Genomic DNA, 26,165 nt, shown 5'->3' with positions numbered 1-26,165 from the left:
AGTGTTGTTCTTAGATCTACCAGGCAGCTGTTATCTTGTGTTAGAGAGCTGCTATCTGGTTACCTTCCCATTGTTCTTTTGTTTGGCTGCTGGGGGGGAAAAGGGAGGGGGTGATATCACTCCAACTTGCAGTACAGCAGTAAAGAGTGATTGAAGTTTATCAGAGCACAAGTCACATGACTTGGGGCAGCTGGGAAATTGGCAATATGTCTAGCCCCATGTCAGATTTCAAAATTGAATATAAAAAAATCTGTTTGCTCTTTTGAGAAATGGATTTCAGTGCAGAATTCTGCTGGAGCAGCACTATTAACTGGTTCATTTTGAAAAAATGTTTTTTTCCCATGACAGTATCCCTTTAACAATTCAATATGTAAACAGATATACAATACAAGGCATAAAAGCTCAAGCTCACAAGAGGCAAATTAGTTCTACTAACTTTGGTGTTCCTTCAAAGGGTAGCTAATAGTTTTAGGGTGTTAAACTTTCTCATCAGTTTGAATTCTGAATCTGAATATAGACAGGAGTTTTATGTCCATATATGGACTAGGGATATGACACCTAGAAAAAACACTGCTATATTTTAAAAGAAACTTTCATAGTTTGACTTCACCTCACATACCTGTATATAGTTACATAGTTAGTTATATAGTTAAATCAGGTTGAACAAAGTCCATCAAGTCCAACCCCTCCAAATGAAAACCCAGCATCCATACACACACCCCTCCCTACTTTCACATAAATTCTATATACCCACATCTATACTAACTATAGAGCTTAGTATCACAATAGCCTTTGATATTATGTCTGTCCAAGAAATCATCCAAGTCCCTCTTATAGTCATTAACTGAATCAGCATCACAACATCACCCGGCAGTGCATTCCACAACCTCACTGTCCTGACTGTGATGAACCCCCTACGTTGCTTCAAATGAAAGTTCTTTAGCAGTGTATCAAACCCATGAACCCTCCTGCTACAGTCCAATATATCTCCCAATAAGCTATGTAGGCCAGTCCATCAAAAGTCGACATAATTATTTATTGATAATAATATTAAGGGCAAGGTCAGCAACAAATCACTGTAAGTGTTTTCCAGTTATGTAGCTCCAGATTATATTCTCAGGGTGGAAGAGGATAATGTGGCACTTGGGAATAAGGATACAGCCCAGCAGTCTTGCACTAGAAGTCAGGACAGCAAAGATCTCCACAGTCACCATGTATTTGCCCTTGATGCTCAGGTATGTTGGGATGGACACCCAAACACTGCAGAACACCAGCATGCTGAAAGTGATCAGCTGGGCCTCATTGAAACTGCCTGGTAACTTCCTAAACAGGAAAGCAACAGTGAAACTTAATGCAGACAGGAATCCTATGTAACCAATCACAGTGTAGAATGCAGTGACAGACCCTTCATTACATTGTAATATCATCTTCCCAGTGTAAGAGTGAGTGTCATAGTCTGGGAATGGTGGGGAGGAGATCAGCCAGACCAGACATATCCCAACCTGGACCTGTAAGCAGAGAAGGTCCAGCCAGATGGACACTCTGGTTCCCACCCATTTCTTTATCTTGCTTCCAGGCAAGAAAGTGTAAAATTGATCCCAAATGTAACTTGTTTGAGCAGGCAGGTGACTTTCTGAGGTCGCCCAATGAACAAGAAGCAGCAGAGAAAGGACAGTGTGAGGGAGAGGAGGAGCGTGTAGCTCAGGGTTTGGTTATTGGCTTTGACCACTGGAGTTTTGTGATCTTTTATGAAAATCAGCAAAACTAAAATGACCGTAAAAGAGAAGAAAACTGAGACTGCAGCCAGAGACTGTCCCAAGGGATCCTCATATGAAAAGGATTCGGTTATTTTCTGAATGCAAACAATTCCATTGTCATTGTACCGCTGATCTTCTGGGCACTGAATACATGTTTCCATATCTGTGGAATATCAAAGAGTATCATAAAATGTTATGCTGAGAGCACTGTGAGTAAAGTACTTATTTAGAAAATAAATAAATAATGAAATTAACAAGATAATGACAATTACATATTCTTTTCCTATTTTTTTTAAATAAGTTGAAAAAAACCCACAAATTGCCTCCATTTAAATAATCTATATTATTCCTCCAAAGTTCATATATTTTTTTAGGTTAGATGTAAAACAGTTGGTGCTTCAGCAATGTGTCAATAAACTTTAAAGCACTAGCAATTTGGATACATGAGATGAACTATGGACAGTCAGTAGGAGCGGCATAGTGTATATCTGTACAGCTGGATAGTAAGGACTATAAGTAGATTCCAGGCAACTGAAGTCCTATGAGCAGGCCCAGTCAAGCAGAGATCCCTAGAAAAAGTACTATCATATATTTATATATATAGTATATAGTCATTTAGGTTGGAAAAAAGACACATGTCCATCCAGTGCAACCTTTTTTGTCTATATAAAATTTCCTAACTGCCAGTTGATCCAGAGGAAGGCAAAAAAAAACCCTTCTGAAGCCTCTCCAATTTGCATCAGAGATGGAAAGTTCCTCACTCCAAGATGGAAATACTCTCTGGATAAACTTTACTACAAGCTATTTTAAATATCCATTGCTTAAAAGTTATGCAACCCCCTTTTTTTTTTAACTAATGTATCTGCCAGTAGAACTGATTTGGAGAGAGATCCCCATATCTTCCCAGCTCTCACTGAACCCTTTCTGAATGTGGAACCAAAATCTATTTCCCTCATTTCCCTTGACTTTCCCATTTCCATTCTCACTTCTCTGGCCCATGCCAGTGCCTAACCAATTGCAGTCTATCCTTTCCCATGTTAGCAGCCCCCCTCAGTGCAAACCACCACCTCAGATTCTGCAGTTCAGATTCCAAGAGGAAAACCCACCTGCATCTCTTACAAGTGAATGACCCCTGGAACAGCTGCTCAAAGATCACAAACATGCGTCAAGATAAACACTGACTGGCTCCAACTAACCCACTGAAACTCTGTCTTGCACCAGTTTCTTACTGCTGCCTCCAAAGTACTATTCCTGCCTAGAACCTTTCCAGGCAACAATGTGCCTCACACAATCATATAGGTTTATTAGCAGAAGATAGTGAAAGAGGAGAGCCATGTGACCCCCAATAAAATGCACCTGATGATGAGGAACTAAGAGTCTCTCTAGCCAGTCTCTCTATAAAGTGCAATTTAGTTTGAAAATATTTTAGATGAACTGCTTTAGATGTAAGTCGTCCCAAATCAGACAACCATTTTATTGGATGAAAGTTGGGTTAATAGCCCCCTTTCTGATAAGATTGGTGACATGTTGTGTTGGAGATTTGTCCTTCTGCGCAGGGCACACAGTCATAACAGCAAGAAAACTGAACTTCTCTGGATCTAGTTTGGTTTCCTCAGATAAAACTTTCACTTCGAACAGAGGAATCTGAAACCAAACACCATAAGAGCAGTCAGACCAGGAGTTATACCTCCCGGGCAGCTCTTTCATATCCTGGAGGATAATAATTTAATAATAATTTTGTTATAGTCAGTAAAGCAAAACTTTCACAAAGTTTAAATGTAGAGGAGGTCTGCTCTTGCCTACATGGGAAAAATGGCAGTTCAGTGACACCGTGATGGAGAAATACAAATGGCTTATTTTACAGTGGCATATACGTATATGGATGATTTTCTGTTAATTTAGCAGGGTCCCCCAGCGCTACTCCCAGAATTTGTAGAAATTTTAAATCAGAATTAAAGGAAATTTACTTGCACATGAAATAGGACCAAGCTGCACTTTTTAGACGTGACTTTGGAGGTATACAGTGAGGGTAAGATCAAAACATATCTGTACCACAAGCAATAGTTTGTGCATCCCCGTAGCTGTATAGAAGGAATCCTGAAGGGTCAATATATAAAGGGGACCTGTCACCCAAAGAAAAAATTCCAAATCCTATTTTATGATGTTACTCAAGCAAAATAAACTTTACTAACATTATATAAATTATATAAATATTGTTTCCTTTAGTCTTGGATTTCACAATCACTTGAAACAAGCAGCAGCCATTTTGTGGACACTGTTATTAAGTTAAGCTTTAGAGTATGGCACACACAGGCAGATTATGGCACACACAGGGAGCATAGGAAAGACAGAGTATGACATACATAGGGAGCATAGGACAGGCAAAGTATGGCACACACAGGGAGCATAGGGTGGGCAGAGTATGACATACACAGGGAGCATAGGACAGGCAGAGTATGGCACACACATGCAGAGTATGGTACACGGGCAGAGTATGGCACACCCAGGGGGCATAGGGCAGGCAGAGTATGACACACACAGGGAGCATATTGTAGGCAGAGCATGGCACACACAGGAAGCATAGGGCAGGCACAGTAAGGCACACACAGGAAGCATGGGACAGGGGGATTATGGCACACACATGGAGGATAGGGCAGGTAGAGTATGGCATGCCCAGGAAGCATAGAGAAGGCAGGGTATGGCACACACAGGTAGCATAGGGCAGGCAGAGTATGGCACACACAGGGAGCATAGGTCAGGCAGAGTATGGCACACACAGGGAGCATAGAGCAGGCAGAGTATGGCACACACAGGGAGCACAGGGCAGGCAGAGTATGGCACATACAGGGAGCATAGAGCAGGCAGAGTATGGCACACACAGGGAGCATAGGGCAGGCAGAGTATGGCACACACAGGGAGCATAGAGCAGGCAGAGTATGGCACACACAGGGAGCATAGGACAGGCAGAGTATGACACACACAGGGAGCATAGGGCAGGCAGAGTATGGCACTCACAGGGAGCATAGGGCAGGCAGAGTATGACACACAGGGAGCATAGGGAAGGCAGAGTATGGCACACACAGGGAGCATAGGGAAGGCAGAGTATGGCACACACAGGGAGCATAGGGAAGGCAGAGTATGGCACACACAGGGAGCATAGGGAAGGCAGAATAAAGCAGGAGACAGGGGGAAACCTAACAGGACTCAAAGATGAACAATTCATACTGTGCTACATACGGTGACACAATGCTGGTGTCCCTCCACCAGTTTGAGGTGTGACTAGGACTAGGTGAACAATGTGGGCTATTTCAGTCTGGGACTGAGGTGTGAACAGTACAGGGCTTTATGGTGTGAATAATACTGTTGTTACAGGTGTGAACAATACAAGGGTTTATAGTCTGAATTTGAGATTTAAACAATGCAGGGGCCAGTTAATCTCTGTAGTTATACCTGTTGAAGTTTACACATGGTAAACAGTGACAGCAGACAGATATTTATGTGGGGGCCAAACAAAGGGGGTTTCTGTGGGCTGCCAGTTGGACAGTATGGCTATCTGACACCCTACCACCCCCATTCTTCTAGTTACATACAGTTATAATGTACATTGTGCTACATGTATAAAATTATAAATATTAATAGATCACTGAAATTGCTTGTGTGATTTTATTTTCTATATATTTGTTTTACAGATTTGTTTACAATTAGTAACATTCTTACAGTTACAAATGACATCTGGCCTACAGTAAATGCTTCCCTTTGATTCTATATTCTACCTGTTTTAAGTTCTAACTTGATGTTATGTAACAAATGGTCTAAGTCAATATAGGGTTCACAAGTGCAGTTGCAGTAGTGTGGTTTTAATGTGGTCATTACAAAGAAATGTCAATCTTTAAAGGTACTTGCATCAAAAGGCACCTCTATTCATTAACACTGGGGAGCCCTGGAGTTATCGCCACCTACACAGCTCCTGGGCTCTCATAATTAATTTAGAAACTAGTGCCTGAAGAACTGGGTGCAAACATCATTTTAGTGCCAGAATTTACTTAAAAGACTTGGATCATAAAATGTGAACTTTATCAATGGGAACTGGATTTGTAAAAGTTACCTTTTCATGATCAACTGGTTGTATATAGATAAGCTGAAATCCATATACTGGAAAACACAATAGATGGTTTCAAGAAGTGGTGACATATAGAAAAAGTGCATTGTGAGCAGCAGTAGACAAAAGCAAACTCCAGTAAACCGCTCATGATCTGGGCAGGCAGAAGGCAAGGCAAAGTCCATCAAATCAGCCACAGTCACAAGCAGGAATAGCAGTGGAGATTAAGGTACAAGACAAGGGGATTTGGAACAAGACGGGATCTCAGGAATGAGAAAGGGAGGTAGGCTCCTATGATTAGATGTTTGTGAAACACGAAATGCACAAGGCAACCTCCATGTTTACCCAATAAACTTTTTGAAATGTATACATCTGTTGGGAATACTGCTTTTTTGAGTGCCCACTCTACATCAATCCAGTTTTGTTCTGCTCCCCTAGCTGTAGGCTCAGGGCTAAGCACCTGGGCCTCCTACAGTTTAATTATTTCTCTATTAAAAAGTAAGCTATCATTAGTTCTCCAATGTGCAGACAGATGAAAAATAACAGTTCAGAATCTCTGCTTTTTCCCTGTTCTCATCAACCAATTGGCCTTCCTCTGAAACCAAGGGGCTGAGTTATAAAAAATCGAGTATGTTTCCCCCACAATTCAAGAAAAACACAGAGACAAAAAGGCTAGCTAGAAGTTCATGGGAATAGTCCTTATTTATTTATTTATTTTCCCAGTTCATGAAAACATTTTAGCCTTATTAAAATGAATGGAACAATGTGATTCTTGCTGGCATGTGACTTTTTTTCTGAGAAATAAACACATGCAAGAACATTTTATCACATGTTTTTCTTTAATAAGCTGGTGTTTGAGAAAAAAGTTTGGTATGTTATGTTGGTTTTCTTTCTCCTCGGGTGTTTTTTTTTTTATCAACCCCAAAATAGAGTGCTGTTGGTTTCCTAAACAAATTACTCTAAAAAAGTGCAGTATCTCTGTGGAGTTCGCTTTCAGCAGTGAATCCCAGGAGGACCGGTATTAGAGAAGAAATATCTGGTGTCTTAGTTACAGTCTAATAGTGGCAAGGGTTTTATTTTGCATTATTTTGTTTATTGTCTTGTCTGATCCTGCTCACATAACATAAATATATTTAAAGAGACGTTTATCCTCCACCTTTATCATTTTGGCATCCAAAGATAAACATCCTTAATCAAATGAAGTCCTTCAATGGATTACCATTGCCATTCAACCAATTATTTGCTAAACTGTAGAAATGTCAATTTGAAAAGTCTTCTGTTGAGTTTCTAGGATTGATTTTACCCATTAGGCATTCTCATCAACCCCACAAAAAGTTATCTGCAATGATAAAATGATTGATTCCTACAAATAGTAACTCTGTCCAGAAATGTTTAGCATTCACTAACTTCTACAGAAAGTTCATGTGAAGATCATAGTTCCATAGCTTTAAGATCATAGCACCAATAACAGATTTAACTAGTTCCACCTGGTGTCCCACTGGACTACTGAAGCCTTTCAGCTTTTGTCTACAACTAAAGGAGTTCTACATTTCTGCTCCCATTATCAAGTATCCAGATCCCTACTTACCTTTTAAGCTTGTAGTAGATTCCTCTCAAACTGTCTTGGACATATTTCAATCCAAAGATCATAATATAAGAAATCCCTTTATGAGTTGCCCATTTTCTATGGGAACTAAACATACCTCTTCTGACAGAAATTGTGATGTCTCCAAATGTGAATATTTTTGTTATAAAGGTGAAATTTGATGGATGGCAACATCTGCTAGAAGGACTCATTTATCCATTTCCATTTCTATTCTGACTTCAATACAGCCAATAGAAATAGACCTTCCCTCTTCATTCTCATGTGCAATTTGGCATATCCACTCATTCCCTTATAAAATACTCACAATAAAAATCTGAAATGTAATTGTTTGCAAGACTGAATTGCTTGAATGTTGTTTCTCAGGCATGTCCCCTGCTCTGTGTGTGTTCCCACTAACGTTTGCTGGCTGGTTAGATGGCCAACTGGGACTGTTATAGGTCACCATTAATATTAGTGCAGGCATGTCTGGTTGCTATGTCAGTCTGTGCAGAACACTTGTTTATTGGTGCAGATAGTAAGAGGCAAACTTGCACTGTTTTTGTTGGCAGTTGGCAACAACAGGGGACAGGGATTACCAGCTGATTAAGTTCAGTGCTGACACCCAAGGACCACAATTTTTGCCTGATGAGGGAAATGCAAGAGCTTTTGGTACATCGTTTTTGATCAGTATATTTTGCAAATTGTAATTCTGTCTTTACATCCCTTTTAATAAACCATACATACATAGTAGGTGGAGGAGTTGGATGTCTCCTCTCATCATTTGACCACCCTTATCCTCATATCAGTCTTTCTGATTTTTAAAATCTGGTCTTCATCCTTTCTTTCTTCTGATGCCCCTTTCTAGATTTTTCTGATTTGCCTGATTGGTGATCCTAATCCATCATGGCTCTCCTTAACTTTCAATGTTTTTATTGAGTTTTCAAACCAAAACAAGTAAGAATTGAACAAAAGTGTAAAGTTGTTCAATGAGACACCTTCAAACTGGTAACTGGAGAGTCTCATTTACATTTTACCAGAGTGAAAGTAAAAAGAAAGTAACAAAAAGAAGTTCTTTGCCAGAATCATGGTTCTCTTGTCTTCTATGTCTAAATTGACCTCAGGCAACAGCCACAGAGATGGCCACTATCCTGACTTTTATTGACCAAATGCTCCTCCTCCCTACAGTTCACACTCTTTTTCTTCCTACTCTCTGATCATCATTCAGTGTTATCTATAGTAATAAGTCAAATCAACTGGACTTGCTGTATTTTTTTCCCTAGAAAAGACATTTTGCTAGTCACCCAACATTATCAATTCAAAAGGTGTTATAGAACCATCAATGGAGAGGTGTCAAACCAGCATTGTATGTGTCAGGCAATTTGACTTATCACTATAGATATATCATAACTATTAGCGGTTTTTGGTGTTAGCAGAGTGCTTATCTGAAATGCAACTTTCATAGAGAGACCACACACACAGGAAGAAGAAAGCACATAGTATTACAGGTCAAACATAGCATCACATTGCTAAACTAAAATAGACCCTCCCTGCAGTAAGTAACATTTAGATGCATTGAAACAATCTCTGCCTGTTGTATTCCAACATTTGAAATTTTTTTGCACTTGAAACTGATAGAAAAACCTCTCTGGAAGCTAAGCAAAAGATAAGGCAGACAGACAGTCTCTGTGGTGTGGCTTTCTTACACAGCTATCAACAACAACTTTATTATAACAGAACACAGCAAAAACAGGGAACTTGTATGTCACATGACTATCCCTCACAACACTGCCATCTACTGGCAATACAGTATAACAGATGTTACATTGATATGGTTGTTGCTAATACATACAAACCTGTATTCCAACACCCCCACTCAACAACTACTATCTATGTCAGTCCCATATCTGATCTAAGATCCACAAATCTATTTCTAGCGAGTGGCTTTGTCATGGCATCAGCAATCATTTTTTCAGACTCACAATATATCAATACAATCACTTTCTGATCAACTAAGTCATGAATGTAATGATGTCTGACGTCGATGTGCTTGGTTCTTGCATTCATCTTCTCACTTGTTGCAAGCTTAATGCATGCCTGATTGTCCTCAAATAACACAGTAGGTTCTGATGTCGGCTTTCCAAGATCCTTGATTAATTGCTGTAACCATACAACTTCTTGACAAGCAAAAGCTGCTGATATGTATTCAGCTTCTGTAGAAGACAATGCCACTGACATCTGTCTCTTGCTTGACCAGGATATAGGACTGTTTCCCAATTTGAATAAGTAACCACTGGTGGATTTGCGTGTACTGTGATCACCGGCCCAATCAGAGTCCACATATCCTGTGAGGTTCAAGTCATCACTTGCTGAAAGTTTCAAACATAAGTCCTTTGTCTGTTTCAAGTATCTCATAACTCTTTTGATTGCATTCCAGTCTCTTTGACGTGGTTTATCAACTCGTCTGCAAAGAAGAGACATGGCGACTGCAATGTCTGGACGAGTAGTGGTTGCAATGTAGAGAAGTGCCCCCACTGCTTGTCTGTACTCTTCATTGGATGTGAGAAGATCATCTTCTCCTTCTAACCTTGGGTAGGCTGTATCCATAGGTGTACTTGCTCCTTTGGCTTCTGTCATGTTGAATTGCTGGAGAATTGATTCAATTTTTGCACTCTGGTTTAATAGGAAACTTCCATCTTTTTCACGCTGGATGTCAATTCCGAGATAATATGTCACTTCTCCAAGATCTTTGGTTTCAAAGTGCTCATTGAGTACTCCTGTTAACTTTGCAATGTTATTGTTGCTTTTGTGAACAATAATCAAGTCATCTACATAAACTAGCAAATACATCCATTCAGCATCTATTTGTTTAGAGTAGAGACATGGGTCAGCTTTGCTTCTTGTAAATCCCTCATTCAATAGAACTTGGTTTATCTTTAAGTTCCATGCTCGTGCTGATTGTTTAAGGCCGTAAAGAGATTTTTGCAATTTGCATACAAGATGCTCTTGTCCCTTTTTAACATATCCTTCTGGCTGAGACATGTAAATTTCTTCTTCTATATCACCATTAAGAAAAGCTGTCTTAATATCGTGATGTTTCACAATCATCTTATGCATGGCAGCCACCGTCAAAAGTGTTCTAAAAGTACTTTGTTTAGCAACAGGAGCAAAAGTAGCATCATAGTCCTCACCGAACTTTTGTGAGTAACCTTTAGCAACCAACCTTGCCTTGTAACGACAGATCTTTCCTTCAGAGTTGCATTTGGCTTTAAAAACCCATTTACATCCTATGGCATGTTTACCTTGAGGTAGCTCTGAAAGTGTCCATGTATGGAGATCATGAAGTGATGTCATCTCTTCATCAGCGGCTTCATTCCACTTTTGCTTCTCATGCTGAGGCAGTTGTTGCATTTCTTTCCATGAACCAGGTTCGGTTTGGACAGCTCTGCGAGCCATGTAGGATAAACGTTCAGCTGGAACACCTTTATTGGTTCTGGTTGATTTTCTGACTGAAGGTTCCTCTGGTTCATTTACAGTTTTTGAATTTTCTGTTATCTCTATTTCTGTGTCACTTTCTTTGTTTTCTTCAGTGATTGATGTAGATTCTTTCTCAGTTTGGGCAGATTCTGTTGGTTGTTCAAACTTTAAACGCACAGAACTTTCATCAATAATGACGCTTCTGCTGACTGTAACCTTGTTGATGCAGAATTCTGTATCCTTTCTGAGATTCACTGTAACCCATAAGAATTCCTTCTTTTGCACATGCATCCCATTTTGTACGTTTTTCTTTTGGAATGTGTACATAGGCTTTACTTCCAAAAATTTTGATATGTCTTAAATCTGGTTTCTTTTTGTTCCACAGTTCATATGGAGTTTTTGTTGTTGCTTTTCCTGGCAAACGATTCTGAAGATAACATGCAGTCATAATAGCTTCTCCCCAGTATGTTGTTGGCATATCAGCATCAGCATATAGCATGCTCCTCCCACTTTCACACAATGTGCGGTTCATCCGCTCTGCAACTCCATTTTGCTCTGGGTTATATGGAACAGTTGTCTGCAACATTATTCCATGTTTTCTGAGACTGGCTTGTGTTTTACCACTTGTATATTCTGAGCCATTGTCTGTTCTTAGTACTCTGGGCATTCTGCCAAATTTATTACTTACTTGAGCAAGATACTCCTCTATTTTCTCTGGAACTTCATCTTTACTGTGAAGTAGGAACACTGTGGTATATCTAGAGTAATCATCAATGAAAGTAAGAAAGTACCTTTTCTTTCCTGGAGTTATAGTTTTCATTGGACCACAAAGATCTGAATGAATTAAGTCCAGAGGTTTATGAGCTTTGCTGCTGCTCTGCTTTGGAAAAGGTTTCCTTGTAATTTTCCCTTTAATGCAGCTGGTACAGGTCATTGTCTGATCACATGGATTGATCTGAATACCACTTGCATAGTTGTTCTCAACTATTTTCTTTATTATATCAGGACTTCTGTGCCCGAGGCGTCTGTGCCAAGTGTGAATGCAGTTGAAATGTTTATCTTTTTTGGCAATATTAAACATTTCACTGCAATTCAGCTGATATAGTTCATCTGTAATTTTAGCCTTTGCGAGTAAGCAGTCCCCTTGTGTGATGACACAACTATCACCATGAAATGTGACTATGTTGCCTTGGTTAGTGAGTTTCTTCACTGACAAAAGGTTGCTTTCAAGATCTGGCACATACAGAACATTCCTCATATGGATCTTTCTGGTGATATCTGGAGAGATAGGACAGTACAGAACGCCGTCTCCTATTCCCTCTGATTTCATTAATTGTCCATTAGCTGTAGTTATATTTTCTGATTTGCTTTCATCAAGCTGAGTGAAGAAATGTCTGTCATTAGTCATATGACTTGTAGCACCAGAGTCCACACACCATGCTTGCACAGAGGTAACATTTTTTCTAGAATGAAATGCATACTCCTGTGTTTTAGTGGCATTCTTAGCTTGTTGCAATCCACTTTGCTTTTGCATTCTAGCTTTCCAGATTCTGCAATCTGCCTTTAGGTGTCCTGGCTTTCTGCACACAAAGCATTCCCGCTTTTCTAGCTGCACATTGTTGTTTTTAGTTTTATTTTTCATCTTTAAAGCAGTCTCTGAGCTGGACACACTTGCATTCTTTATGCTCTCTGTTTTGCGCTTGTATTCATCCACAAGCTTGCCTTTAACATATTCCAGTGTCAGTTCATCATCAGGACGTGCATCTAGTGCTGTGACAAGGGTCTCATAACTTTCAGGAAGGCCACTCAATAATAGAGCTGCAATATGAAAGTCTTTTATAACTTCTCCAATTCCTCTCAGTCTCTCCACCATCTCTAAGGTCTGTCTTATATAGTCCTGCATGCTCTGCTCTTTCTGCAGCTTAGTCTGATAGAGCTTTCTGATTAAATACAGTTTATTGCTGAGATTAGCTCTCTCATGCACTTTTTGCAGTTCTTCCCACATGTCTTTAGCAGTCTGACAGTTACATATATGTATGATTTGATCATCATCTATGCACAGGGAGATTGTGCTCTGAGCTTTCTGATCTCTGTCTAGCCAATCCTCTGTGGGCTGTGCAGGTTGGGGTTCATTTATACATTTCCACGTACCTTCTCTTATAAGCAGCATTTTTATCTTGAATTTCCAGGACTGGTAATTCTGATTTGTCAGATTTGCGATGGAGATCTTTGCTGAGTGGATGCTGGCAGCCATTTCTGCTGTATGTCTTTCTGTATCTGTTGCTGTCTCCTGCACTCAGTTGCTGTAGCTTGCTGTAAGGTATCCTGGGCTTCTGTAGCGTATCCTGGGCCCATAACCTGATAGAAAAACCTCTCTGGAAGCTAAGCAAAAGATAAGGCAGACAGACAGTCTCTGTGGTGTGGCTTTCTTACACAGCTATCAACAACAACTTTATTATAACAGAACACAGCAAAAACAGGGAACTTGTATGTCACATGACTATCCCTCACAACACTGCCATCTACTGGCAATACAGTATAACAGATGTTACATTGATATGGTTGTTGCTAATACATACAAACCTGTATTCCAACAGAAACTTTCTGAAAAAATTCTAATTTTTAGAGGTTTAAGAGATATTCATATTTTTTCCGTATCGTTCAGTGTTTTTTTTCCATTCATACTTTTTATATTCTGGTCTTTTAATAACTTTCATGGCATTCGTGGTTTTAGAGAAATAGAGATTAAACTGGTTTCAAAAACCTCTATACCATTAAAATGTTACCTTTAATAAATGGGACTCTAAATATAAAAACTACCAAGTGAAAAAACAAAATGCTGAATGATCTGAAAAAAATGTGAATATCTATAAAACCGGACAATTACAAGTGAAAAAAGTTAAAAACCTCTAATAGTCATGGTGTATCTGTAGTAATAATTCAAAAACTCTAAAACCACTTGTAGGGATGTGTAAAATAGCCATCCCTAGTATTATGTGCAGGCAGTCCCTCCATGTTATGGACACCTATCAGTAAATGGGTACCCCCAGCAAGCTCAAAATTTGACAATTTTTTTTGAAGTAAGCCCTATCTACTCTATTGCACTTCGCCTGGTCTGAGGTGGCGAAGGCAAGTCTGGCGCAAGAAGTAATGTTCAGTAAAATGCGCAAGTTAGTGAATTAGCGTTGTTACCTCCCTTCGCCATAGCGCAACTTCACCTGGCGTGAGGGTGCGAAGTAACACTAGAGTAGGTCCACTTTGCTAGCGAATTTTCGCTAGCGTTATCCACTTCGCCCTTTAGTGAATTTGCCCCATAGTATCTTTTATTGCATATGGGGGTATTTCTCTGAAATCACAAATGCCATGAAAGTTAATAAAAGATATGAGCAAAACCAGTATGAATAAAAAAGGTATTGAAATAATTTGTAAACCGCAAATTTTTTGTGAACGAACGAAAAAAATACGAACGACAATAAGCATTTTGATCTTAGAACATCTCTAAGACTAGGAACGAAAGGCTGATCTTTGCAAGAAAAGAAAGGGAGCTCCCATTGACTTCTACATAATCTCTCGGTTGGTAGATTTTATGTTTTTTACATTTGATAAATTACAAAAACAAAATCACTGATTAAGTAACCTGTGAAAAATGTTTGTTTGTGCTAAAAAGTACGATTTGGAGAAATGAAGGTTCTACATACTTTTTATAAATTAGCCCATGAATGTAGCTTTGGCAAAATGTTTTTCTTTGCTCTAAATGTCATTGTCAAATTTTGTACTGGACCTGCTCAGAAGGGTAAGTAACAAGTTAGGGGCATTTGCCCAGTGAGACAGGTAGGCAAGGGGGGAGGAGGGAGGGTGGGCAACACACGGGAGAGAGGGAGGGCCGACTAGGTTTCCTTCTCCTTTAATTTGGTGCCGTATGCAAATTAGGCATCGCTGGTATAACTTGGCTTTGCTTGACGAATTAACGCTAGCGCAAGTTTCTTTGTATTCCTTACTTTCTAAGTCAGACAAATGATTTATAAAGCCATCCAGTGGTTTTTCTTTGACATTGATATGTAATCTCAATATATGAGCAAAAAACAAGAAAAAACTAATATAATCAAGAAAATAAAGAAGAAAAAAACAACAAGGTATTTTCAGAAATTTAAAATCTATATTTGTTACACTCAATTCTTTGGATATTCTCATGAAGCCAGAAATTTGTTTTCCACATTCATTTGGAGGTTGACTTATTTGTTAGTTTCAGATTTCAATTTTTTTTTAGATTGAAATTGAATAACAAATAAGTTCTGCCTGATCTCCATATAGACATTGTCCCGAGGGCAGGACAATCTTGTTTGGATAATGCTATGAGATTGTATTGCTGATGCAAGGTTTAGTATGGCTTGTTATTAACAGTTTTTCCACCAAGCATAAGACTGAATAGACTAAAAACATTAAGATCCTATGGCCATCTAATTCTAATCCTCTTAATATGCTGTATGAAGTCTAATCTTATTTGTTTTATAATTCTTCTAACGGGAATGGTGCCCTCTTGTTAGCTGGAAGGAGCTACTGGTAAATAAAACATTAGAGAGATTATTATATGATCCCCTTATATATTTATACATAGTTATCATATCACCCCTTAAGCACCTCTACCACCTTTACCAGCTTAGTTGTCCTTCTCTGTTCCCTCTCTAATACAATAATGTCCTGAGTGATGGAGACCAAAACTGTACGGCATATTCTAGATGGGGCCTTACCAGTGCTCTATACAGTGGAAGAATGACCCCCTCCTCCCGTGACTCTATGCCCCTTTTAATACAGCTCAAGACCTTATTTGCCCTTGATGCTGCTGACTGGCATTGCTTGCTACAGCCAAGTTTATCATCTACAAGGACTCCAAGCTCATTCTCCATTATGGATTTGCCTAGTACAGTCCCATTAAGTGTATAAGTGGATATTTTTACATCCCAGGTGCAGGACTTTACATTTATCAACATTGAATCTCATTTGCCACTTAGCTGCACAGATTGCCAGTTTGTCAAGATCCAGTTGCAAGTGTCACATCCTGGATGGAATGAATTGGGCTGATAGTTTTGTGTCATCTACAAACACTGATACATTACTTACAACACCCTCCCCTAAGTCATTAATGAACAAGTTGAATAAAAGTAGACCCAATACTGAGCCCTGGGGGACCCCACTAAGAACCTTACTCAGTAGAGAATATCCCATTAACAACCACCCTCTGTACCTGATCCTGTAGCCAGTTTCCTATCCATGTGCAAACGACTTCATTAAGCCCAACAGACCTTAGTTTAGAAAGCAGTCGTTTGTGGGGCACAGTTTCAAACGCTTTGGCAAAATCCAAATAGATCACATATACTGCCCCCCCCATTGTCCAGCATCTTATTTACCTCATCATAAAAAGCAATCAAATTTGTCTGACATGACCTTTCCTTCATAAAGCCATGCTGATTGTTGCTCATAATGCCATTCACTAGGACAACATTTTGAATGTGATCCCTTAACAAGCCTTCAAATAATTTGCCAACCACAGATGTCAGACTTATTGGCCTATAATTGACTCTTAGAACCCAGAGGTGTATGCCATCTGACTCTGGTGCCTTGTTCACGTTAATTTTTAGTAAAGCTTTATGAACCATATTCTGAGTCAAACACTGACTAGATTGAGCTAAACCAGTGCTGTCCAAGTTCTGTGGTACTGAGGGCCAACATTTTACTGGCCTATGCGGAGGTGGGCCGATAATGTAAATCAGTGTTGGCCACTCCCCTTTTAAACCACCTGCTTCCCTCATTAGCCTCTACTGCCCCTTCACCACCCCCAACTACATGGGCCCCTGCCAGTGGTTGCTCTGTGTGCCTCCTTTCCTCCCCACATTTGCCCCTCCAAATTTCAAGTTCCCCCTTAGAGTCTGCAGTTCAGATTCCAAGATGAAAACCCAGCGACATCTCTCACATATAAATACTGCATGGAACTGCTGCTCCAACACCACATACATGTGACACTGAGTGATTCCAGCAAACCCACTTGTACTCATATTTACACTGGTACTTACAGTCTCACAAGTGCAATTCCTCAAAAATGTCTTTAGGTTTTTAACGCCTGCTAAACATTTTAATTCACTTCGCTGTGCAGTCACAAACTTATTGAGGTATCAAGCCAAAGAACACCAAGCCTGGTGAGAATTTACTGTACCTGATTAACTCCTCCCCTCAGAAGGAAAGAAGAAAAAATGCTCTTTACTACTAGCAGTAAAAAAACATAGTGATTTTGGAAGAAAATAGACTTTGCTCACTGCACTTCATAAATGACCCTCTCTCAGAACCTGGTTCTTGTTGGAAACTGCTCTTCCTGCTTGAGTTACATGAGGCAGTGTGGTTCAAGTCTGATGGATATCATCCATATCTTTTCCCCGTCTGTGTTTCCTGACCCATGCCCATGATACATCTACAATAGTCCAGTTAAGGGGTATTTAATTCTGTCTTTCCCATCAACCAGTGCTGGATCATTAGCCCATTCTGCTAATCCAAGCCATCCACGTATCTTGTTCCTGAGTTCCTGTAAATCTTGTTCTTCCCTGTCCATGTTAGGAATTCAAATGGGCAGCACTCCGATTAAAAGAAAAGCCTTTATTTTTCACATGCAGGGCAACAGCAGAGCAACGTTTCGAGCCACCTGGCTCTTTATCAAGCTAATTAACATATGTACATTTCCTCCTTTTATCTTACTGCAGCATAGCACCATCTAGTGTTGCTTTAACATTGGTACATAAAGAAACAATATGTCACAAAAACGATACAAGGCTTCACTTATCTTGTTATAATGTTCCATTTTCTATGTGGTCAAATTGTATCGAGATAAAAACTGTGAACAAAGGAAGGGCATTAAAACAATGTTAAAACCAATAAGTTACCTAAAAACAGGTGAATATGGCCGCAATCGTAGGATGAGGGATGAGAATGGAGAACGGCCAGTAGAGGAACAGGTGAGACAAAGAAGGCAAACGTCAACTGTACCGACAACGGCTTTTTTATCCAGACATCCCTGAATACAAGCGACGTAAGTGGAGAGGAGGCAGGAGGGCAAAGAATAAAAGAGAAAAAGTATGTGAAGAAACATCGGCCGCGACGGTGGTGAATATTACAGGAGTGGAATTGGACCCAGATGAACTAAAGGTATTAAGCAAAGGCTTTTCATATGCACTAGTGTCTGGTCCAGACTTTTTTGAACTTGATTTGGCCTTATTCCGGTTTTTCAGGACTTTGAGATTAAAAATACAATTTGCAGATATTAAGACGTCTGCTGAGGACATGGGCATTAACACTTTCTGTGCCAAAACAATGGGCTTGAAGCCATTAAGCAATTATATGCCTGATGTTAAAAATGCCCCTGTAGAAACATATGTTAAGATGGTGACAGCTGATATAAAAAAGTTGGAATTGATTTACAGAAAAGGGGAAATTGCAACAACTCCACCCAATTTGTCTCGAGCTGAAAGTGAAGCTTTGAAAAGATTGACCAATAGAAAAGATCTAACATTCAAAGCTGCGGACAAGGGGGGTGCAGTTGTTGTAATGACAAAGGAATATTATGTTGGTGAAATCCGAAGATTGCTGGCAGATGAGACTACATATATGCAGTTAGCTGGGGATCCGGTTTTTGAAATTAAAAAGAAAATTCAAACATTGGTTTCTGATGCTAGGCAATGTGAAGTAATTGATGGAGAATTGGCAGGATATTTAATACAGGATAAACCTGTGACTCCTGTGTTTTATGTCCTGCCTAAAATTCATAAGAATTTGAACCGGCCACCAGGTAGACGAATAATGGCCGGCATAGATTCTATTTTTACCCCCTTAGCCAGATTTGTGGATGCAGTCATCAGATCATATGTGACCTCGCAGACCTCATATATACAGGATACCAGTGATTTTTTAAAGAAATTGGCATTAATTGAATTGCCTAGTGATGAGATCTGGCTGGTCAAATTGGATGTGGAAAGTCTCTACACCTCCATCCCGCATGATGGGGGTGTGGAGGCAGTCCATATGTATTTGGAACAAGAGGAGACCCTTGATGGGGCCCAAAAAAACTTTGTACTTAATTGTCTTGAGATCATCCTACGATGGAACTACTTCATGTTTATGGATGAATTCTTTTTACAGATCAGGGGTACGGCCATGGGGTCGAACGTGGCCCCCTCCTATGCAAATATATACATGGGAAAATATGAAGAAAAATTTATTTACACAAATTGGTGGTTTAAAAAGCATTGTTTAAAGTGGCTACGCTACATTGATGATGTCTTTATGCTATGGAGGGGGCCACGTTCGTCTCTTGACCAATTCTTTTGGGAGATTAATTCAGTATGTACATATATCAAGTTTACAATCCATGTTAATCCAAAGGAGATAGCTTTCCTGGATACTAGAGTATATGTGGCTGATAATAAGTTGCAAACTGATCTATTTATTAAGGAGACTGATAGAAATACTCTTTTACATTTTTCCTCCTTCCATCCACTCCAGACAAAAAACTCACTTCCCAAATCCCAATTGGCTCGGGTAAAAAGGATAGTGTCAGACGAAGGACTTGCGCAAGTAAGAATGGAGGAAATGACCGAGAAATTTATCAGCAGAAAATATCCTAGAAAGGTGGTACAAAGTCAAAAAGAGAGAATGGAACAAGTGGATAGAAAGAGTTTATTAACTAAATCAGTAAAACATGACATGTCCAGGATTCCTTTTGTGTCTACATACAATACATTAAGTGATCAGATTGGAAAAATTTTAAAAAAAACATTGGAGTATTCTACAAACAAATCTAGGAGAGATATCCAGTTTCCAGAATCCACCAGTGATGTCCTTCAGAAAAGCACGTACTATTGGATCCCTGTTAGTAAAAGCGGATGTTGGTTCAGAAATAAAATGTAAACAGTCAGTGCTACGCCCAGTTAAAAAGGGAACCTTCCCGTGCTGCATGTGTAATTGTTGCAACAATGTCCAAAAAGGTGAAGTGATTTACCAACCGAGAAACGGGGTCCCTATTCCTATCTCTGGCCAATTTACGTGTACAACTACATTTGTAGTATATGTAATTAAATGCCCATGTGGCTTGGTATATGTCGGACAGACATAACGTATGGCCAGAGATAGGATTAGGGAACATAAATCTGCCATCAAAAATAAAAGAATGGAACAACCAGTGGCACGGCATTTTGCAGAGATGGGACACGCTGTTCACCAGTTAAAATTTCAGATAGTGGAGAGAGTTCAAAGGATGAGAAGGGGTGGTAACCGTCTGAAAAAATTATTATATAGAGAAGCCTGATGGATTCGGAAACTGGATAGTCTGTCACCAAATGGATTGAACATGGAATATGACTTGGTTCCTGTTTTTAGGTAACTTAGTGGTTTTAACATTGTTTTAATGTCCTTCCTTTTTTCAGTTTTTATCTCGATACAATTTGGCCACATAGAAAATGGAACATTATAACAAGATAAGTGAAGCCTTGTATCGTTTTTGTGACATATTGTTTCTTTATGTACCAATGTTAAAGCAACACTAGATGGTGCTATGCTGCAGTAAGATAAGAGGAGGAAATGTACATATGTTAATTAGCTTGATAAAGAGCCAGGTGGCTCGAAACGTTGCTCTGCTGTTGCCCTGCATGTGAAAAATAAAGGCTTTTCTTTTAATCGGAGTGCTGCCCGTTTGAATTCCTAACAAATATCGTATACGTGTGGAAGGACACGTGGGAAAAATGCACCCGTGAACAAAGTTGCAGACAAGTGAGTGCGACCTAAATTGAATTCAATTGATTTCTTCCCTGTCCATGTACCTCTGGTTCTGACTACCTGGTTTTGACCTTGGCTTGTTATCTGGATCCCTGTTTCTCTGACAACTGCCCCCTTGACTATTGGCCTGTCTTAAGGACTCTGTTTGATTGCTTGATTTACCTGTATTTGGACTTGCTTTTTGTCTACTCCCTACTCTAGGTTTGTGTTTTTCTGTGTTTATTAAATCCTTTTTCTAAACATCAGCTATTTTCAATTGGTTCCGTATAAACCAGCACTTTTCTAACAGATCAAGTCAACTGGTATGACTGATATACAGTAAGTATGCCAGAACATCATGGAGTTGCTACAACATTTTTGAATAATTCAAGCTTGAAATCCACTATTAGAGACAAATCACGTAACCTCTAAGCCAACACATAATAGTTCCTAAGAGTATGATATACTTCCTTAACAATAATCTTAGGAAAAATACTCACGGTACAGAAAAAAGAATTTTGGTACAATACAAGAAACATTCAAATTAAAATACATAAGTGGTTATTTACTAAAACTTGAATTAATTTCATTTTATCAATAATTTATTAAAAAAAATCTGAGCAAAATCATGACAAAATCGAGCAGCAATTCTTATTGTACGATCAACTCTCCAAAAGTTAGATTTTATTGAATTTTTGGTGTGAAAACTTGACTTTCTCCGATTTTCAGACAAAAACCCCAACTTTTTCAGATTATCCAGCACAGATCATGATGTCAAGAAAAAACTTGAGGGACATCTGCCATTTACATCTACATGACTTCGACAGATTTGAGATTTTTAAAATTCAGATTTTCAGCAGCTTTGGGGTATAATAATGTCTCAAAATTCTTTTCCAATGAAAAATTTGAGGTTTAATAAATGGGCCCCTTAGTGTTATGTTTCATGTAAAGTACAAGTGTCAAGGAGAACATATAATTCAGAGGAATCAACCATTCCTTAATGAGCTCAATTGAGTAAGCTTTAGCACAGAATGTTTTGAAAGGACGGAAAAATCTCTGTTGTTGGGCCAGATTCAATACAGTGAGAAAAAGGTGACTGGTGCATGGCTGCATTAAACGCAGACTAATTGCAACTGATGTTTTAGGATACAAGATGCTAACAAGCAACAAGTAGTCATGTAATACATTTGTCGTGGTTAGATAAGAAACATTGACATATATGGCTCTTATAGATGGTAATTTATAACTATTTCATTCTTTAGATAATGGTTAAAGCTAGTCGACAAAGACAAGTTTGAATTACTTAACCTTTTTAGTCCTTTTGACCATTTTAAATTCAAAACAAAGGAGATGCACTCCCAGTGCCACAACGTCTTTTTCTCTGGGTGAATGAACCAATATATCTTATAGGGGGGGCTCCTTTTGCCTAGAAGATGTATTAGAGCTCACTCTATTAAACTCACCAGACATCATGTCTCTCTACATGCAGGATTTGTGCAAAAGGCAGTTATTTTGCTATATTTTGTTTGTACTGGAATCAGTTATTTGAGTGAGCTCGAATTCCTCTGCTAGGAAAGGAGCCCCCCTATAAGACATATTGGATCTGTCAATGAATATCTGACACCCAACTGCTGAATGAAGACAGAATGAAGAGAAACAGATGCTGAGAGAGGAATAGTGAAGATAAATTGATTATTTAAATTGATTATTTCAGAAACGATGCAGAATATTTAATTAGTTGTATTTAAAAAGTTTCTTATTTCAGTATGAGGAAGTGTATATTACATTTTCATTTTCGCCACATACTGCTAGCTGCAACTACAACTTGCCACTTAAATGACATTCCTTGTGTTGCAGTTCACACAACTTTTTACTTAAACTATTTCATTACTTGGTGTAATAATATCACTGATCCTTATCACACATATTTACAGGCTTTATACTTCCCACACGATTTGGTGCCCTTTCTTGCTTCAACTACAACCTCAGCATGTCTAGTTCTAAAGCTAGGTGTAACTCTACTTTTAATGGAAGGGGCTCTGGAGAAAGCTACTTTTGGTTTCTTAGGTAAAATCTGGCCTAAAACTGGATCGGCTCACAAGATCCGCCAGTGTTTCACTAATATACTCTTAATCTCCTGTCACGTTCGGTGTCCCAAAACCAGAACACAAGCCAGGGTTCCATTCAAGTAAGGGAACCAACGTGATTGGCAGACAAGGGATCTGGAACATGTGACTGGTTTAACGGCTAAGCGTAGTCAAAGAAACAGGTGGGGTCAAAACCAATCAGTCAGTGAAGAGTCAGGATCCAGAAGAATGGTCAGAAATAGGCAGAGGATGGTTCAGGCAGTGATACACAGACTAGAAGTGTACCCAGAAACTATCTACAATAGACCTGTGTTGCGCAATGAACAAATGGACGTGGCGTCTTTAAATTCGAAATTTCAAACCAAGCGCAAAGACGTCAGAAGCGGGTGCCAAACAAAATGACGCTTGCGCCAAAACCGTCAGGACGCAGTAGACCACCAGGTACCGTTACATCTTTCTATTGGCTTTGTTAAATCGGGTTACAAATGGAACGAGTCCTTCGCCCTTTTTTCTTTTGTTTCAATGTTAATAAAAAAGGCTCTGTCCCTTTTCATAATTTTTTCATAAACTGTATTAAGGACTTTTCTATTGTATCCAAACGGAATGTGAGGGTCAACAAAAAATACGAAAACAAATGTAAAAAAGTAGAAAATTTATTAGGACATGATACCTAACGCGTTTCGTGCCTATTGGGGCACTTACTCATAGTGTAAGAGTATGAGTAAGTGCCCCAATAGGCACGAAATGCGTTAGGTATCATGTCCTAATAAATTTTCTACTTTTTTACATTTGTTTTCGTATTTTTGGAGACCCTCACATTCCGTTTGGACACAGTAAATTTGACTTTGCACCTTGGGACTGAGGTGAACTGTGAGTGCTTTCTCCTTTATTCTTTACTTCAATTTGTATTTTTGATTTAATACTTTTTCATTAAGTGGTACCACATTTATTTATTTTTATGTGGCAGTAGCACTAACCTTCGTTTCTATACTTTTCTATTGTATCCCTTTTCCTGATTCAAAGAAGAAAAAGCATGTTGAAGATCATTTCAAGTTTTTTGTACAACATTTGGAGAAGCCAATGAAATTCTGGGAGAAATAGTCTGCTTAGATGAGACCAAAATTGAACTCTTTGGATGTTATTAAAGTATGTTTGGAGGAGAAATGGCACTGCACCCCAAAAACACCATTGCAACAGTGAAGTTTGGACGTGGTAACATCATGGTGTGGGGCTGTTTTCAGCATATGGTACTTCTTCTAACTTTTTCCAAATCTTTACACATCGAAGTAAAATCCTTCGATCGATCACTGAAATCCTTCGAATCATTCAAATCGAACGATTTTAATTCGATCGAACGATTGCCAAATTCTATGAAAAACATTGAATTCGATATTCGAATTCGAAGTATTTAAATTCGATGGTCGAATTTCAAAGTATTTTAAACTTCGAAATTTCGACCCTTGATAAATCTGCCCCCTGGTGTCAATTTCATGTCAATAGCCCCATTAGAAATAGATTTACTGAGAAAACCATTGACATGTTCAATACTTATTTTCCCTGCTGGAGCATATCATCCCAATTAATATTTAATAACAATCCATCATCACTTTTTATATCATGAATTACTTTATATCCCCATCTTTTTTGGGGATATATCATTGAGATTATATAAATGAAAAGGGATATAACTAATGTCATGAACTCACTTCAAGTTGCTTCTTATTATATATAATTTACCCTCATTTACTATTGGACTTTTACTATTGTACTATATGACCTCAGAGGATTACGGGGTGTATAACAGGAGGGGTGCCTTTTGCATCATAGAGTTTGGGGTGTATAAAAGGAGGGGTGTCTTTGACATCACAGAGTTGGGGGTGAATAACAGGAGGGGTGTCTATTGCATCACAGAGTTTGGGGTTTTCTGGCCTGTATACCAGTTGTGATGTTGTTTAAGAAATGAGCTGAGCTGGTTTGTGGCTCTCTGGCCTTACCTCTCTGGTGCTACTGGGCTCATTCTATAAAAGTCTGTCTCTGCCATTGCTGATGGAATTTGTGATCTGATCCCTTCATCCCCAATAAAGTAATGCAGGAAGTAACCCCTCCAAAGGTCGCCTCCTCCTCTGAGTCAGCTGCTGTCTGTAACAGATACAGAAAAGGCAAATGTGTTAAATCAGTTATTTTCTTCAGTGTATACAATAGAGGAGTCTGAGTTCCCAGGCTCACTTCATAGCTGGCTCAGCTCAATCTAGTCAGTGGCTGACTCAGGATATGATCCATAAAGCTTTAATAAAAATTAATGTAAACAAGGCTCCAGGGCCTGATGGCATACACCCTTACACCCTTCTGCCTCCTGCCTTCCTGGATGATCTGCAGCCTGGCACCCCAGGTTAGTGCCCCCCACACACACACACTTATTATACTAATACACACTTACATTCACACATACAATTTTGGGGGATCAGGGAGGTCACACACATTCACAGAACTTGCACACGCACACAACATGCAATTTGCCTATTGAACACACACACATAAAAATTTACATTATTTTGTGTCTGTGTTTTTTCTCTTATCGAAGATAAGATTTGCCTGAAAAACTGTTTTATTGCGAATAGCGTATTTGTATGGTATTTTGGTGATATTGGTAATAAATAAATCTCATTCTTTCTGGATACTGAACAGCACTCTTAACTGATATCTCATATAATTAAAATGCCTTTATTCATTGAGTTGACACAGAAGAGCACAGGAATGTTTCACACTTAACCCTTTGTCACACTAAGCACATGTGTTGCACATTCCATTAGTTATAGTCTGTCACACAGCGCCATCTAGTGGACAGATATGATACAGTTAGTTAAAAAAAACAAAAAATCAAATGTTAGCAATTTGTTCCTAATTTACATAAATTCTTTAACTATATATAAATATATTCATATACATATAAATAAATATACATATATATTTACAGAAATCTTGCACAAACAGTTTATGTTTGTACTGATTATTTGACTCCCACTTTCCACTAGATCACAAACTGGGGGTCATCAAAACTCTACATCACAGAGCAGACAAGATCCCCACCAGCACAGAGGCTAATCTGCATCCAACCTCAGTCTAAACTAAAGATAATGAAAAATAAGCACAAAGCATTGCCAAGCTTCTCCCCACATCTTGAGAAAGGACATTCTCCATCACACAGCATCCAATAAAGTTTGGTAGAGTAGCTCTTTCCCTAAATGTACAGCCCCCTTTTCCCCACTGCATATTACAATATAATTCCTACCTTTCACCCCTCCCAACCCCCACTCTTCTCAGCCACCCCACCCATAATCTATCCCTTGTCACCCAGACAAATTGTCTCTCTCCTC

General features: G+C 39.0%; 1 pseudogene; it reads right to left on the bottom strand.

The window, feature by feature from the left end:
* Nucleotides 1-894: 894 nt before the first annotated feature.
* On the bottom strand, nt 895-25,051 carry LOC121400069 (annotated as a pseudogene).
* Between the last annotated feature and the right edge of the window lie 1,114 nt (nt 25,052-26,165).

Source organism: Xenopus laevis, chromosome 2L (assembly GCF_017654675.1).
Source record: "Xenopus laevis strain J_2021 chromosome 2L, Xenopus_laevis_v10.1, whole genome shotgun sequence".
Lineage (NCBI taxonomy): Eukaryota > Metazoa > Chordata > Amphibia > Anura > Pipidae > Xenopus > Xenopus laevis.
This window is presented reverse-complemented; position numbering and strand designations above follow the sequence as displayed.